The 6,356-nt window shown below is 34.6% G+C and overlaps 1 long non-coding RNA gene across 1 annotated transcript in view; it reads left to right on the plus strand.

The window, feature by feature from the left end:
• Positions 1-1,790: 1,790 nt before the first annotated feature.
• The window catches only part of LOC309636610, a 29,585-nt gene continuing 25,019 nt past the window's right edge, over positions 1,791-6,356 (plus strand). The window contains exon 1 of the long non-coding RNA XR_014250101.1: positions 1,791-6,137. This is a non-coding gene — a long non-coding RNA (uncharacterized lncRNA). The remainder of the gene's footprint in view (positions 6,138-6,356) is intronic.

Raw genomic sequence — 6,356 nt, forward strand, 5'->3', positions numbered from 1 at the left:
GAGCATGGCACCATCCTACAGACAGAGGGTAATTATTATTGTTGGTGAGTGGCTTATTGGACAAATCACTTGTTCTGGATCAGTGGTTCTAAATTCAAACTGCACAGTAGAGATCTAAAATATTGATGCCTGGGTCCCACGACAAATCAACTGAAGTGTAATCTCTGAAAGAGATGGGTTCTTGGACATGGTTATTTTATTAAAGGTCCATTGGTGAGTGTAATATGTATCCAGTGTTAAGAACCATTGTTATAGATAAGAGGAGTAAGAAGGAAATTGGGTGCAGTAAGGATATCTACCTCAATAGTAACTGAATTAAGAGGAAGGCCAAGGGAGGAATTATTAACTCTACATAAATTAACTAAAGAGCTCAGAAGTTGAGCATGCCACTGAATTGTGACCGAGGGTCATGGCACCTACAAAATTACATAAGCCAGATCTCTGATCTCCCAAGCAACTCCATTCTCTTAGAGCATGGGGAGGAGAACTGCTGCAAAAGGAATCCCAAATTTCTAGGGAACTCAGCTCACAGGTTACATTTATCAGAGTTAAAATTATAAATATTGCACATGATCTCAATATCCAGAGGTAAACATTTACATAACAGATCTTATTAGCAGACAATTGTGAAACCAAATAATGATTTTTTCTGCAGAGTTGCACATGTAAGAACAAACACAAATTAAAAAGAAGAGGCTTAATTCTCCCTGTTGAAAATGGGGAAAGAGATTTCCTTCCCCTCCCTTTTCACAGAGCATTTGCTTTATAAAACTTATCATTGTAAGTACTTCCTCACTTCTTTGAAATACATATAAATCCTTTTGAAGACTAGATAGGTCTTTTGTCACCTGGCCTCCTGTCATCTTTCTGACCTGGAATGTCTTTCTGAAGAACTGGGGAACTATCTCTTTGAAATGCAAACATCAAGGGAGATAGTACCCCTATCTTCCAGATTCGGTGGCAGATAGGAACCTAACTTCAGTGGGCACTTTGCTCTAAGTTGCAAAATTGCCTCCTGCTATAAAGAAATGAGGTTTGTTTTTTCTCTAGATAAAACCAATTAGCTAATACATATTGTCTCCCCAATTACCAGGTAAAGTTAGGATGAACTATGTGTGACAAATGATGTTGAGTCCTTTACTTATTTACTTATTATTCATCTTGAAACATGTATGTAGTAGGTTAGTCGGCATGGCTATATAAAGGGATGAGATTTCTTTCTCTCTTTGAAATCTGTTTTTAAATGAAGTATAGCTGATTTACAATATTGTGTTAGTTTCATGAGTTTCATGTATTAGTTTCAATTCAGTTTTTTTGCAGATTATGTTCTGTCATAAGTTATTACAAGATACTGGGTATAATTCTCTCTGCTGTACAGCAAATCCTTCTTGCTTATCTATTTTATATCTAGTACTTTGTATCTGTTAATCCCATACTCCTAATTTGTCTTCCCCCCCTTTCATGTTTGGTAACCATAAGTTTGTTTTCTATGTCTGTGAGTCTGTTTCTGTTTTGTATATACATTCATTTGTATTTTTTTTTAAGATTCCACATATGGGTGATATCATACAGTATTTGTCTTCCTCTGTCGGACTTATTTCACTAAGCATAATATTCTCTAGGTTCATCCATGATGATGCAAATGGCAATATGTCATCCCTTTTTTATGGCTGAGTAATATTCCATTGTATATTCCATTGTGTGTGTGTGTATGTATATATATATATATATATATATATATATATATATATATATATATACATACATACACACACACACACTCACACACCACATATTCTTAAGCTGGTCATCTGTTTACGGGCACTTGGGTTGCTTCCATGTCTTGGCTACTGTAACTAGTGCTGCTATGAACACTGGGGTGCATGTATCGTTTTGACTGTGTTCTTATTTTTTTCTAGATATATACCCAGGAGTGGAATTGCTGGCTCATATAGTAGTTCTATTTTCAGGTTTTTTTCTTTTTTTTTTAGGAGATTCCATACTGTTTTCCATAGTGGCTGCACCAATTTACATTCCCACCAACAGTGTACAAGAGTTCCCTTTCTCCACACCCTCTCCAGTATTTATTATTTGTAGACTTTTTGATGATAGCCATTCTGAGAGTTGCAAGGTGATACCTCATTGTGGTTTTGATTTGCATTTCTCTAATAATTAGTGATGTTAAGCATCTTTTCCTATGCCTGTTAACCATCTGTATGTCTTCTTTGGAAAGATGTCTATTCTTCTGTCCACTTTTTGATTGGATTGTTTGTTTTTTTGATATTGAATTGTATGAGCTCTTTATATATTTTGGGTATTAACCTCTTGTTGGTTGCATCCTCTGCAAATATTTTCTCCCATTCCATAGGTTGTCTTTTTGTTTGTTGATGGTGTCCTTTGCTGTGCAAAAGCTTTTAAGTTTAATTAGGTCCCATTTGTTTATTTTTGCTTTTATTTATTTTGCCTTGGGAGACTGATCTGAGAAAATATTGCTACAATTTATGTCAGAGAGTCTTTTGCCTATGTTCTCTTCTAGGAGTTTTATGGTGTCTTGTCTTACATTTAATTAAGTCTCTAAACCATTTTTAGTTTAGTTTTTTTTTTTTTTTTAATATGGTGTAAGGGAATGTTCTAATTTCACTGTTTTACAAGTAGCTGTCCAACTCCCAGAACCACTTGTTGAAGAAACTGTCTTTTCCCCATTGTATATCCTTGCCTCCTTTGTCAAAGAATAATTGACTATAGGTGCGTGGGCTCTCTATTTTGTTCCACTGATCCATGTATCTGTTTTTGTGCCAATACAATGCTTTTATTACTATAGCTTTGTAGTAGAGTCTGAAGTCTGTAGGGTAATATCTCCAACTTTGTTTTTTCTCAGGATTCTTTGGCAATTCAGGGGTTTTCATGGTTCCATATAAATTTTAGGATTATTCTTATTCTGTGAAAAATGTCCTGGATACTTTGATAAGGATTGCTTTAAATCTATAGATGGCTTTGGGTAGTACAGCCATTTTAATAATATTGATTCTTCCAATCCAAGAGCATGGGCTATCGTTCCATTTCTTTGAATCATCTTCAATTTTATCAATGTTTTGTAGTTTTCAGTGTATAAGTCTTTCATACCTTTGGTTAAGTTTATTACTAGATTTTTTTTTTGATGAGACTTTAAATGATTTTTTTTTACTTTCTCCTTCTGATATTTCATTATTAGTATATAGAAATGAGACAGATTTCTGTACATTAATCTTGTATCCTGCTACCTTGCTGAATTCATTTACTAGCTCTAATAGTTTTTGGGTAGAGACTTTAGGATTCTTTATATAGAGTATCATGTCATCTGCAAATAGTGACAGTTTTACCTCTTCTCTTCCAATTTAGATACATCTAATTTTCTTTTCTGATTGTTGTGGTTAGGATTTATAATACTGTGTTAAATAGAAGCAGTGAGAGTGGACATCCTTATCTTGTTCCTTGATCTAGCAAGAAGGCTCTCAGCTTCTCACCATTGTGTATTTCACTGGCTGTGGATTGACATAAATGGCCTTTATTATGTTGAGATATGTTCCCTCTATACACACATTGAGAGTCTTTATCATGAATGGATGTTGAATTTTTGTCAAATCCTTTTTTTTGCATATATTGAGATGATCAAGTGGTTTTTGTTTTTCCTTTTGTTAATATGATGTATCACATTGATTTGCATATATTGAACCATCCTTGTGACCCTGGAATAAATCCAGCTTGATCATGGTGTACGGTCCTTCTTATGTATTGTTGGATTCAGTTTGCTAATATTTTGTTGAGGATTTTTGAATCTATATTCATCAAAGATATTGGCCTATAATTTTCTTTTTTTGTAATGTCTTTGTCTGGTTTTGATGTCATGGTAATGGTGGCCTCATAGAATGAATTTGAATTTGGGAATAGTTTGAGAAGAATAGGTATAAGTTCTTTATATATTTGGCATAATTTCCCAGTAAAGCCATTGGTCCTAGACTTTTGTTGCAGGTAGTTTTTTAAATTACGGATTCGATTTCACTTCTGGTGATCAGTCTGCTCAAATTATCTGTTTCTTCTTGACTCAGTCTTGGCAGGCTGTATGTTTCTAGAAATTTGTCCATTCCTTCTAGGTTGTCCAATTTGTTGGCATATAACTGTTCATACTATTTTCTTATGATTTTTTGTATCTCTGTGGTATTGGTTGTTTCTCCTCTTCATTCTGAATTTTATCTGGGTCCTCTCTCTTTTCTTCTTTGTGAGCCTGGCTAGAAGTTTGTCGATTTTTATTTATCTTTTTAAAAAAAACCCAGCTTCTGGCTTCATTGATCTTTTCTATTGTTTTTTCAATCTCTATTCTTTTTCCTGTCTGATCTTTGTTATTTTATTCTGCTGAGTTTTGGCTTATTTTTTCTAATTTGTTTAGGTGGTAGCTTATGTTGTTTTGAGATTTTTCTTGTTTCTTGAGGAAAGCCTGTATCACTATGAACTTCCATCTTACAAATGCTTTTGCTGCATCCCATAGATCTTGTAAAGTTGTGCTGTCATTTTTGTTTGTCTCGGCATATTCTGATTTCTTCTTTGATTTTATTGTTGATCCACTGGTTTTTTTAGTCTCCATGTGTTTGTTTTTTTCTCATTTTTCTTTCTGTAGTTGACTTCTAGTTTTATACCACTGTGGTTGGAAAAGATCCGTGATAAAATTTCTAGCCTCTTAAACTTGTTGAGGCTTTATGACCTAGTATGTGGGCCATCCTGGAGAATGTTCCATGTGTGCTTGAAAAGAATGTATAATCTGCTTTTTGGGGGATGTAGTGTCCTTTAATTAGATAACATTTAAATCCAACGGTTCTGCTGTATCATTTAGGACCTTAGTTGCCTTACTGATTTTCTGTCTGGATGATCTCTCCATTGATGTCACTGGGGTGTTAAAATGTCTCCTACTTTTATTGTACTATTACCAGTTTCTCTTTTTCTGTCTTAGTATTTGCTTTATGTATTTAGGTACTCCTGTATTAGGCATGTATGTTTTCTTTAATTGAAATATAGTTGACTTACAGTGTTGTGTTAATTTCTGCTATATAGCAAAGTGATTCAGTTATACAGATATATACTTTCTTCTTTATATGCTTTTCTATTATATTCTTTTCCATTATGGTTTATCACAGGATACTGAATATACTTCCCTGTGCTATACAGTAGGACCTTGCTGTTTATCCATTCTATAGGGAACAGTTTGTATCTGCTAACCCCAAACTCCCAGTCCATCACCCCCTACCCTACCTCTCCTGTGGCAACCACAAGTCTGTTCTCTATGTCTGTGAGTCTGTTTCTGTTTTGTAGATAGGTTCATTTGTGTCATATTTTAGATTCCACATATAAGTGATATCATATGGTATTTGTCTTTCTTTCTGTCTGACTTCACTTAGTATGATAATCTCTAGTTCCATACATGTTGCTGCAAATGGCATTATTTCATTCCTTTTTATGGCTGACTAGTATTCCATTGTATATATGTACCACATCTTCTCTATCCATTCATCTGTTGATAGACATTTAGGTTGTTTCCATGTCTTGGCTATTGTGAATAGTGCTGCTATGAACATAGGGGTGCATGTATCTTTTTGAATTATATTTTTGTCCAGATATATGCCCAGGAGTGGGATTGCTGGATTAGAAGGTAATTCTATTTTTAGTTTTTTGAGGAACATCCATACTGTTTTCCGTGGTGGCTGCACCAACTTCCATTCCCACCAGCATTGTAGGAGGGTTCCCTTTTCTCCACACCCTAGCATTTATTTGTAGAATTTTTAATGATGGCCATTCTGACTGGTGTGAGGTGGTACCTCATTGTAGTTTTGATTTGCATTTCTCTAATAATTAGCTATGTTGAGCATCTTTTCATGTGCCTATTGGCCATCTGTATGTCTTCTTTGGAGAAATTTCTATTTACGTCTTCTGCTTATTTTTCGATTGGGTTGTTTTTTTTGTTGAGTTGTATGAGCTGTTTGTATATTTTGGAAATTAAGCCTTTGTCAGTCACATCATTTGCAAACATTTTCTCCCATTATGTAGGTTGTCTTTTTGTTTACAGTTTCCTTTGCAGTGCAAAAGCTTGTAACTTTGATTAGGTCCCATTTGTTTTATTTTTGTTCTTATTTCTATTGTCTTGGAGAACTGACCTAAGAAAATATTGGTATGATTTATGTCAAAGAATGGTTTACCTATGATCTCTTCTAGTAGTTTTATGGTGTCACGTCTTATGTTTACATCTTTAAGGCCTTTTTGAGTTTACTCTGTGTATGGTGTGAGGGTGTGTTCTGATTTCATTGATTGACATACAGCTGCCCAACTTTCCC

This window comes from Balaenoptera physalus (genome assembly GCF_965194825.1).
Source record: "Balaenoptera physalus genome assembly, chromosome: 1".
NCBI lineage: Eukaryota > Metazoa > Chordata > Mammalia > Artiodactyla > Balaenopteridae > Balaenoptera > Balaenoptera physalus.